This window comes from the organism of the source record quoted next, unplaced genomic scaffold, assembly GCF_019419815.1.
Source record: "Pyrus x bretschneideri cultivar Hongxiangsu unplaced genomic scaffold, Pyrus_bretschneideri_v1 Contig106, whole genome shotgun sequence".
In the NCBI taxonomy this organism is placed as follows: Eukaryota; Viridiplantae; Streptophyta; class Magnoliopsida; order Rosales; family Rosaceae; genus Pyrus; species Pyrus x bretschneideri.
The window spans coordinates 312,072-323,650 of NW_025999398.1; the positions used below are offsets into that span (position 1 = coordinate 312,072).

An 11,579-nucleotide genomic window follows, 5' to 3' on the forward strand; every position below is an offset into this window, starting at 1 on the left:
CATAATTCCAAGAGTTAAAGCTTTATACATGACAACAAGATGCAACACTTTTTCATAGCAACCCAATCGTTTATTTTCAAACATAACCCTCATATACATTCATATTAGTAAGCAAAACACACTTAACTAAAACAAACCCACACAAATTGAACAAAATAAAAGCAAAACACACTTAACTAAAACAAACACATAAAACAACACAACACACAAGCTTTCCATCCCACACCCCCAAACCTAAACTAAGCATTGTCCTCGATGCTTAAAATTGTATGCAAAGTAAATAGGCAAAGAATATGGAATGGAAATAACATAAACACAAAATAAGGAAAGAACACAAACCACACTAGGTTGCCTCCTAGCAAGCGCTTTATTTAATGTCTAGGCAAGACATGGTAGTTTGTTCATGGTGTTGTAAACTCAAGAAAATCCACAACTTGATACACTGGCTCCTCCTCTACTTTCTCCAAATATGGTTTCAATCGCTGCCCATTGACTTTAAAAGAGGTGCCATTCTTCATGTTCTCTATCTCCACAGCTCCATGGGGAAATGTTTGCAGTACTTTGAATGGGCCCACCCACCTAGACTTCAGTTTTCCTGGAAAAAGTCTCAAACGTGAGTCATACAAAAGTACTTTCATACCTTGGTGAAACTCCTTCCTTAGGATGGCCTTGTCATGATAGAGCTTAGTCCGTTCCTTGTAGATTTTGGCATTCTCATATGCCTCATTTCTAAGTTCTTCCAACTCATTAAGTTGGAGCTTCCTTGCTATTCCAGCATCCTTGTAATCAAAGTTGAACTTCTTGATGGCCCAATATGCACGGTGTTCAAGCTCCATTGGCAAATGACAAGCTTTCCCAAACACAAGGCGATAAGGACTCATGCCAATGGGGGTCTTGTATGCTGTTCTATATGCCCATAGTGCATCATTCAACCTCAATGACCAATCCTTCCTTGTAGGACTCACAGTCTTCATCAGAATGTTCTTGATCTCCCTGTTGCTAATCTCCACTTGACCTGAGGTTTGAGGATGGTATGGGGTTGCCACTTTGTGGTTGATGTTGTACTTCTTCATCAAGGATTCAAAAGGTTTGTTGCAGAAATGGCTGCCACCATCACTAATAATAGCTCTTGGGGTTCCAAACCTACAAAAAATCACATCTTTAAGAAAATTCAACACAACCTTATGATCATTAGTTCTTGTAGCAATGGCTTCAACCCATTTGGATACGTAATCCACTGCCACTAATATGTATAAGTAGCCAAAAGAGGATGGAAATGGTCCCATGAAATCGATTCCCCAAACATCAAAGAGCTCCACCACCAAAATGTTGTTCAATGGCATTTCATTTCTTCGACTAATGTTCCCCATTTTCTGGCACCTATCACACTTAGAACAAAAGTCAAAAGCATCTTTGAATAAAGTGGGCCAAAAGAAACCAGATTGTAAAACCTTTAGAGATGTCTTTTTGGCACCAAAATGTCCTCCACATGCCAATGTATGGCTAAATGTTAGAATGCTTTGTTGCTCACTCTCTGGGACACATCTCCTAATGATTTGATCAGGGCAATATTTAAACAAATATGGTTCGTCCCAAACGTAGTGCTTTACCATGGCCAGGAACTTCTTTCTTTCCTGAAAAGAAATGTCATTTCTCATTACACCACAAGCCAGATAATTAACAAAATCAGCATACCATGGCTCTTGTTCTTGAAGAACAAGAAGTTGTTCATCTGGAAATGATTCATTTAGGGGCAAGGGTTGCCCCACTCCATGGTTTTCATTAAGCCTGGACAAATGGTCAGCCACAACATTATCACTGCCCTTCTTATCTCGAATTTCCAAGTCAAACTCTTGTAGTAATAGTATCCATCTAATCAAGCGTGGTTTAGCATCTTTCTTTGTCATCAAGTACCTAAGGGCTGCATGATCAGAAAACACAATAACTTTAGATCCCACAAGATATGACCTAAACTTTTCTAAGGCAAAAACTACAGCAAGCAACTCCTTCTCAGTTGTGGAATAGTTAAGTTGAGCATCATGCAGAGTCCCGCTTGCATAGTAGATCACATGTGGACGTTTGTTCACCCTTTGCCCAAAAACTGCACCAACAGCATAGTCAGAGGCATCACATATTAATTCAAAAAGGTAACGACCAATCTGGTGCCATAATAATAGGGGCCGAGGTTAGTTCATTTTTCAAAGTATTGAATGCATCCATACAAGCCTTATCAAAATGAAATACAACATCTTTAGCTAACAGATTGCATAATGGACGAGTGATCATTGAAAAGTTCTTAATGAAACGACGATAAAAACCCGCATGGCCCAAAAAACTTCTTACTCCCTTCACAGTGGTGGGGGCTACCATATTGGTGATGACGTCAATTTTGGCTTTGTCTACCTCCATTCCTTTGCTAGAGATTACATGTCCCAACACAATTCTTTGTTTCACCATAAATTGGCACTTTTCCCAATTGAGAACCAAATTTGTTTCCTGACATCTTTGAAGTACTAATGATAGATGGTTAAGACATTCATCAAAAGAGGAACCAAACACTGAGAAGTCATCCATAAATACCTCAATGAACCTTTCTACCATGTCAGAAAAGATGGCCAACATGCATCTTTGGAATGTTGCTGGAGCATTGCAAAGTCCAAAAGGCATTCTCCTATATGCAAATGTGCCAAAGGGGCAAGTAAAGGTTGTTTTCTCTTGATCCTCCGGAGCGATTGCAATTTGATTGTAACCTGAGTAACCATCCAGAAAACAATAATGTGAGTAACCTGCCAATCTCTCAAGCATTTGATCTATGAAAGGCATAGGAAAATAATCTTTTCTAGTGCTAGAATTCAACTTCCTGTAATCGGTGCAAACACGCCAACTAGCAGTGGGCTTTGTGGGCATATGCTCATTGTTTTCATTCTTCATCACTGTGATTCCCACCTTCTTAGGCACCACTTGAATGGCACTCACCCATTTGCTATCAGAAATGGGATATATGATCCCCACATCTAATAATTTCAACACTTCATTCCTAACCACTTCCTTCATGTGTGGGTTGAGCCTCCTTTGTGGTTCCCGGGTTGACTTTGCCCCTTCCTCCAAAAGAATCCTATGCATGCACATGGTAGGGCTTATTCCCTTGATATCTGCAATAGACCAACCAAAAACTGATTTGAACTTTTTTAACACCCTAATTAGTTTATCTTCTTCAATTGGGGTGAGATCAGAAGCTATGATAATTGGAAGAGTTTCAAATTCAGCTAGATATGCATATTTTAGATGTGGTGGAAGTGGTTTAAGTTCAAGTTTTGGTGCCTTAACAGTGGAAGGAATTAGATGTGACATTGATGATTCTAAAGGCTCTAAAAGAGGTGAAACATTCAAAGGATACAATGCTAATGCATCCAAGGCAGCTATTTCTTCCATGAGTGCATCTTCTTCATCAAACTCATCTTGAGATTGACTCAAAACAGTTTGTAATGGTTCATTCGATTGTGCCTGCAAGAACTTAGAGAATACAAGTGAATCAAGCACATCAATGGCATAACAATCAAGGGATGAAGAAGGATGAGAAAGAGATTCAAACACTTTGAATTGAACTGTCTCTCCTAACACTGTCATAGTGAGGAGTCCATTTTGCACATCAATGATGGTCTTGGCCGTGGCCATGAAAGGTCTCCCAAGCAATATAGGCAACTCTCGATCATGTATAGGAGCTTCTTCCATGTCCAACACTACAAAATCTGCAGGCAAGATTAGTTTATCAACTTGAACTAGAATATCTTCTACTATACCTCTTGGATATTTCACAGATCTGTCTGCAAGTTGTAATGAAATGGTGGTGGCTTTCAAATCTCCCAAACCTAGTTGAAGGTACACTGAATAAGGCATTAAGTTGATGCTAGCACCCAAATCAAGCATTGCCTTCTCTACTTTCTTGTCCCCTATGGTGATGTTGATAGAGAAACTTCCTGGATCCTTGAGCTTTGGTGGAAGTTTTCTTTGCAAAACTGCACTCACATTCTCAGACACCACTACCTTCTCATGTGGTCCATACTTCCTTTTGTAGCTGTTTAACTCCTTGAAGAACTTCCCATATGCTGGCATGTTCCTAATGACATCAAGCAAAGGTAAGTTAACATTCACTTTGCTTAGTATATCAAAAATTTCTTTGAATGACTTATCCTGCTTGCTCTTGGCAAGTCTTCCAGGGAATGGTATTGGTGGAGTGTATGGTTTCTCAGCCTTGTGAAGATTTGGTGCTTCAAGTGAGGAAGTAGCATGGCTTGGTTCCTCGTTTGGTTTCTCATTGTCTCCTTGAGTAACACCTGCATTCACATAATCATATTCATTAGTAACTTCATTGCCAACCCTATTATCAATAACCTTACCACTTCTAAGTGTAGTGATTGCTTTGGCTTGCTCTTGGTTCCTTTGGAGTATCACGGGTTGGCTTGGAAACTTTCCAACTTCTCTTTGGTTCAAAGCATCTGCAATCTGCCCCAATTGTGTTTCCATTTTGGTTAGGGCTGCTGAATGTTGTTGGAGGGTGCTATTTGTGGAATGTTGGAATTGCAAGGTGTTTTGGGCTAACAATTTAACCGTGTCCTCAAGGGTAGGGGCAGGTTTTGGTTGGAAATTTTGGAATTGATTGTTGTTCTTCCATGAAAGGTTGGGATGATCTCTCCAACTTGAGTTATATGTATTGGAATACACATCATTCCTTGGCCTTTGGTTGTAAGAATTCATGAGGTTCACTTGTTCTTGAACATACTCGGGGTAAGCCTCCCTAGATGGACATTGGTGAGTAGGATGGCTTGGTATGTTGCAAATGGCACACACTTCATTAGTTTTTGGCACCATATTGAGCACGGATTCAAGCTTCCTTTCTAGGTTAGCTACCTGCAACAAAAGCTCATGGTTAGAACTTGTTTCATAGACTCCAACTTTCTTACCCCTTAAATCTTTGTGTTGAGCATTAGACCCCAACATCTCATAAATGTTATATGACTCTTGAGCATTCTTTTTCTTCAATGCTCCACCTGCTGCATTATCAACAGTTGATTGACAATTTTGGGTTAGTCCATCATAGAAAATTTGCATTTGTAAGTGAAAAGGTAACCCATGGTGTGGACATTGCAACAAGAGGCCTTTAAAACGCTCCCAACACTAATTGAAAGGTTCTCCATCATCTTGTTTGAAGTTGAAGATTTGTCCCCTTAATGTGGCTATCTTTTGAGTGGAAAAGAACTTCTCCAAGAACTTCTTAGCCACGGCATCCCATGTGGTGAGGGAACCTGGTGTTAGAGTCATCAACCAACTCTTGGCCTTATCTTTCAAGGTGTAAGGAAACACTCTCATCCTCAAATTTGCTTCACTTACTCCCTGCAAAGGTAAACCACTCACAACATTGTAAAACTCTTTAATATGAGCTAAAGGGTCTTTATTAGGTAAGCCATAAAATGAGGGAAACATATGGAAATGTGAAGATTTGAGATCATAGTTTCTAGCTTCTGTGGGCAGCAAGATGCATGAAGGTGAATTTGGTATGATTGGTTGAGCAAAGTCCTCCAAAGCTCTAAGTTCATCTAGGTTGCCCGCCATCTCTTCCTCTCTTTCCCAATCAACTTGCTCAGATCCTTTACTTGTTGAACTAGGTGAAATCCTTTCCTCTTCCTCACGGATAAAGGATGAACTTGATGGCACAAAGTTGTCCAAAGTGTGGCCCTTTAACCTTTCAATTCTTTGGCCTAACTCAACAAGTCTATTTGACATATACTACCTGAAACAAAGTAACACAAGTTTGAATGAAAATCAAGAAGCAAACAACCATGAAAAGAACAAAAATAAACTTAAAAACGTTTGAAAAGACTCAAGGGACTCAAAACAGATTCACAAGACTCAAAACAAGCTAAAAACTCTCAAAACTGCCTAAAAACACAAACTGGGCAGTTTTGACACTAAAGTCAACTTTGGACGAAAATTAGGTTTGGACTTGACTCAAAATACTTCAAAACACAAGATAAGACAGATTCTAAGCCTAAGACTTAACAAAATATGGGGGGAATTTGTATTTGGACGAAATGCAATTAAATGGACAGATTATAAAGAAAACAGATTGTAAAGCAAATTGATGTAAACCAATGGATAATGGAATGGCTAAGGGATTCTTTTCCACACATGAAATGTATGCAACTTAAATCAACTTCCAGTTATCAATTTGACAAGTTATGAACCTTGACACTAATCAAAATAGCAAACAAGCAAACAAGCAATTACAAGGGACTGAAATCAGTCCCCGGCAACGGCGCCATTTTTGTTGATGTATATTTCCTTCCTAATGCTAGAATATATTTAGTATAATGGCACAAGCAAGGGTGTCGAATCCACAGGGACTAATTGGACCTATGTAATTACTTGTTTTGCAAGAACTCTATGAAATGAATCAAACTAGTCTAAATAGGCAGATTTGGAATATGAATCAAACTAGTCAAACTAGGCATATTTGTTGTTGTAACTTGAAAGCATAAGAAAATGAAGTAAACACAAATCAATGAATCGATAACTAATATAATGGGATAGTATCAATGGAAATGAAACTAGGGATTCGATTTCACCATTGCTCAACTAAGTCCATGTTTGTTAAGTTAGTTTGTACTCATTCATCTACCTATTTCTTGAGTTTGTTTCACTTGGAAATGATCAACCATATGATGTGTGGATTTGATCAAATGTCTCTAATCATGAACCTAATTGTGATGTGCAACTTTGGTTTATAATCAAGAGTATGTAATGCACAAGAAACTTTCATAAAACTAAAGGGATTAACTCGGCAGGATGTGTGCTAAACAATCCCTTCATTCATTCACATATCTACCAAGATTATGCATGATGTGTGTTCTAATCTTGGCTACACAACTTTGTGATTAATTCAAATGATGATCAAACATTAAAATCAACACACTAAGTCACCATTAAATCAGAGAATGAAACAAGAAATAGATGGACAAACTGAGCATTCTAACTTAATTACATAGCAAACTTTGCAAGGTTACATCGAATCCCTAGAGGAAGCTTAGTTACAATTCATGTCTACAAAAGATTTGACATAAAAATATAAAACATGAATGAACATAGAATTGATAAGAATGAACCCTTGAAGCAAAACTGATGTTGAAGTCCTTGAAGAGTCCCTTGGTGTTGCTTCTCCAAATGTGGTGCGGATGAACTAGATTGGTTTGGTTGAATGGTTTCTGCCCTTGGGACAGAAATGGACATAGAATGGAGTGAAATGGGAGAGTTTAAGTGTGTGTAATGGACTGAATGAAGAAGAACATTTTCGGAACCACCTCTTGTGTGAAGTGAAACTTGTTTTATAGAAAGGAATGTGTCCCCAACATTCAGATTGGATCTGGAATTTGTTTAACTCAGATGGCAGAGCATAAATCAGATGGAATGATGGGTTTCTGAGGTAGTGGACGCATGACATGGACAAGGTCTGCAAGCATGTGGTTTGTTTAATCAAAATGCATGTGCCCTTGCTGCAACAAGTGAGTGGAACCTGCAAAGGTGAATTAGAGCACCAGAAATTGTTTATACAAATCTGGAAATGGGAATAAAACACACGGCCTGAACAAGAAATGAGTGATTTTCTGGAATAATGGGTGAATAACAAAAGGGAGATGTGCAAGCATGTGGATTTCTGGAAAGATGAAATGGAGAAAGGTAATGGAATGCATAATCTGACTTGCAATCACATGGGGGTGCACGGCATGATTGTGTTTATTGGTGTCAAAATGGCTGAATGAATTAAGTGATGGAAATGGTGTTTTTGGCGCAAAAGGGAGATGGACAAGTAGTAGAATGCACGGCCAAGGTTGTGACATGCATGTGAATGCATGTTTTGGTGTTGGAACCACATAGCTGACTTCAATGATTTTGCCTTGTTTAGAATCACCCAATATGGCCGAATTGCATTTCTTAACACTTCACATCTTTTCTGGAATGTTTTTACTTCAATTGCCTTCCCATTGATCCAATTTCACCCTTGGCTGCACACTAACACCAAATAAGGTAAAATGCAACTAGTTTAATCCAAAACAATCACAAAGACGCCAAATAATGAAGATATAAATGTATACAAAATGTGACTTATCAATTGGGTTTTTGACGAATTTAAGATAAAACAAGTAACTAAAAGACTTAAACAAGGTTTGGACGAATTTGGGGATATGGATGGGTGATTAGCTAGCTAGAGGGTCCTTCTCCACACATGACACACTTGCATACAAATTGATTTCCAGTTGTTTTTCGATAAACCATGAACCTCAACACCCCAGATTAACCGTGACATCACGAATTAACCCTTAGATTTTCTTTAAGTTATTGGATTGGATGACATCATATGACAACCCAAAGCATTCTTCAAAAGTCCCCTACATGACATCATAATATAGATACAATCAAAGATCATTACGTTCCATGAAAATCATAAATATTGACAAAGCACTTCTAACTATGACATCATGATACTCATGCTAGGAATTTACTTAACATGATTGTGAAAACAACCTTAACTACTTGTGAATATAAGTTTGTAACGATTATGTGAAACTCCCTTATATTCTAGCACCAAATTCAAGCATGCAAATTAAGTGTGCACCCTTAATCAACAAACAAAAATAAGTTATCCATCAAACGGTTAAGTAAATTGCATTCACCATTTATGAAATCACAACTGAAATTAATCAATTCATATTGCAAATATAATCATGGTTTCAAAGTCTCCTGATGCGAGAATTATACGCACACAAATTAAACCCTCTTTTTGACAATTGTAGTATAAGTATAAGTAGGGATCGTTCTTAACCGGGGATTAGGAGGGATTGCAAATCACTTGGAAACTGACTCAAAAACGTAAAATAAAGTTTAAAACACTAAACTAGACTCAAAGAATGCGAAACTAAACGCTTAAAATACTAAAACAAACCAAAAGACTCAAACATCACCCAAAACACTCAAAACTGCCTTAAAAAGACTTTCTGGGCAGTTTTGAGCACTTTGGTGAATTTGGACGAATTTGTGTAATAACTTGAATCAAAACACTTATAAACACAAACTAAGACACTTTCTAACTAAATTGCACAATAAAGTAAAGGGGGATTGAGTTTTGACGAAATTAAACTAAATGAACAAATTGCAATTAAAACAGAATGTAAATATGAAATTGGTGAAATGGAATGAATGGATGCTAGCCAAGGGGTTCATCTCCACACATGTTACACTTGCGTAATAAAACGATTTCCAATTGCTTTTCAATAAACCATGATGCTCAACACCCCAAGTTAACCGTGATGCACTAATTAACCTTCAAATTTTCCTTATGTTATTGAATTGGATGATGCATGCGACAATTCAAATCATTCTCCAATGGTTCTCAACATGAATGCATAGAAGAGATACAATGAGAGATCATTATGTTCTACGAAAATTATAAGTGTTGACGAGGCAATTGTAACTATGAATGCATGATACTCTTGCCAAGAATTCATTTAACGCGATTGTTTATAAGCAACCTCCACTACTTGTGAATATAAGTTCATAACTATTAGGTGAAACTCACTTATATTCTAGCGTCATATTCATGCATGAAAATTAAGCGTGCACTGTCAATAAACATACATAAATAAGTTATCAATCAAACAGTTAAACAAATTGAATCCACAACTTATGAAACGCAACTAGAAGTAATCAAATCAAAATGCAAGCATAAACATATATTTCGAATCCCCCCCTAGCCAAGGGGGGGGGGGGTTTAGTTCCTCATACGTACAAAACAAAGAGAATTGAAATTAAACATTGGAATTGAGGAAAAGAAACACCTAAACATTCCAACAACTCAAACTTGAATTGTATGAACGTTTAGGCACTCTTCTCCTCCTCTTCGTTGTAGCACAAGGTCTAAGGTGAGTTTTGGTGTGTTGAATGGATTGGGGAATTATGGAAATGGATGAGGGAGGCCACGGCAATGGGATGATTTCTGGTGGTGTTTGGATTGGTAAGGAGGGCACGGCAAGGGTGGTTTGATGGTCTACATTCTGAATATGGAAGAGTGAATGAGAATGAATGAATTGTGGCTGCAATGGATGCTTATTTATAGGTGAAAAGGAGGGAATATGACAGCTAGGAACTTGGTGGAAATCTGGAATGGTGATGGGAGAAGCATGTGGCTGATTTATGCATGTGATTAAAGGGTGGGAGTGCATGTGCAAAGTTGGTTGAATGATTATGGGTGCATGTGGCTGATTTATATGAAGGGAATGCATGTGAGTGACAGCTAGATATGTTGATGAATGCATGTGGAATGAATGTGTGAATGATGGCAGATTGTGTATGTGAATGATTAGGGTGAATGTGCATGTGCTTTGACAGCTGGGTTGAATAAATTAAAGGGAGTGCATGTGGCTTGGCTGGAATGATTGGAATGCAATCTGAAATGGGATGTGTTGGTGTGAATTTCTGGTACAAAGGGCCTCCTTTGGTCTTCAATTTCGTCCATCTACTTGGCTTCAAGTATATGCAATCCATTTAACGCCCCAAACTACTCCAAAATGCACCAAAATGCACCCTTTTGCATACTTTGCCCTTAGAACCTGAAAACACACAAAAGAAGCATAAAGGACTAAAATAACTAAAGAAACATAACGTAAATGCACGAGAACTAGCCATTTAAGTCGCATGAATATGCTTCTATCATCTCCTCTAGCCAAAACAAAATTAGTTCCTCATGTTTACAACAGAACAAAGAGAATATAAATTAAACATTGAAAACAAAGATTGAATACACCTAGAAACACTCCAGGTGGCTCCTCCTTCCTTCCTTGCTGCCAACAATGGGGATTTGTGTGAATTTAGGCTCTTGAGGTGTGGTGGATGGTGTGGTGTGAATTTGGGGTAGAGGGTGGTGGTTTTTGAGTGTTGTGGCATCAAGTATGTATAGGGTGAAGGGGAGGCACGAATTTGGGCTGAAAAGGAGAGGAATTAGGACTCTAAATCACCAAAGAACAAGGATACTTTCAATCAGATTCCAAGGAGGACAAGGAATGGTCCTTGTGGCAGATTCTAGAACTTCTAGAAGGGTTACATGTGTGATGCGAGAATTATACGCACACAAATTAAACCCTCTTTTTGTCAATTGTAGTATAAGTATAAGTAGGGATCGTTCTGGACCGGGGATTAGGAGGGATTGTTAATCACTTGGATTTGACTCAAAAACGTAAGAACACAAACTAAAACACTATACTAAACTCGAAGAATTCAAAACTAAAAATAAGAAAGATTAAGACTAAGACTTAAACGAAATATGGGGGGATTGACTTTGGACGAATTTAAACTAAAATGGATAGATTGTAAAGAAAACAAATTGTAAATATGAAATTGACGAAATGGAATGAATGGATGCTAGCCAAGGGGTTCATCTCCACACATGTTACACTTGCATAATAAAAAGATTTCTAATTACATTTCAATAAACCATGAATTCTCAACGCCCCGGGTTAATTAGGTCCGCTTAA

At 38.1% G+C, this 11,579-nt stretch overlaps 1 pseudogene; it reads left to right on the forward strand.

Moving 5' to 3' along the window:
* The first annotated feature begins 5,125 nt into the window (after window positions 1-5,125).
* LOC125471291 lies at window positions 5,126-5,236 on the forward strand (annotated as a pseudogene).
* Window positions 5,237-11,579: the final 6,343 nt, after the last annotated feature.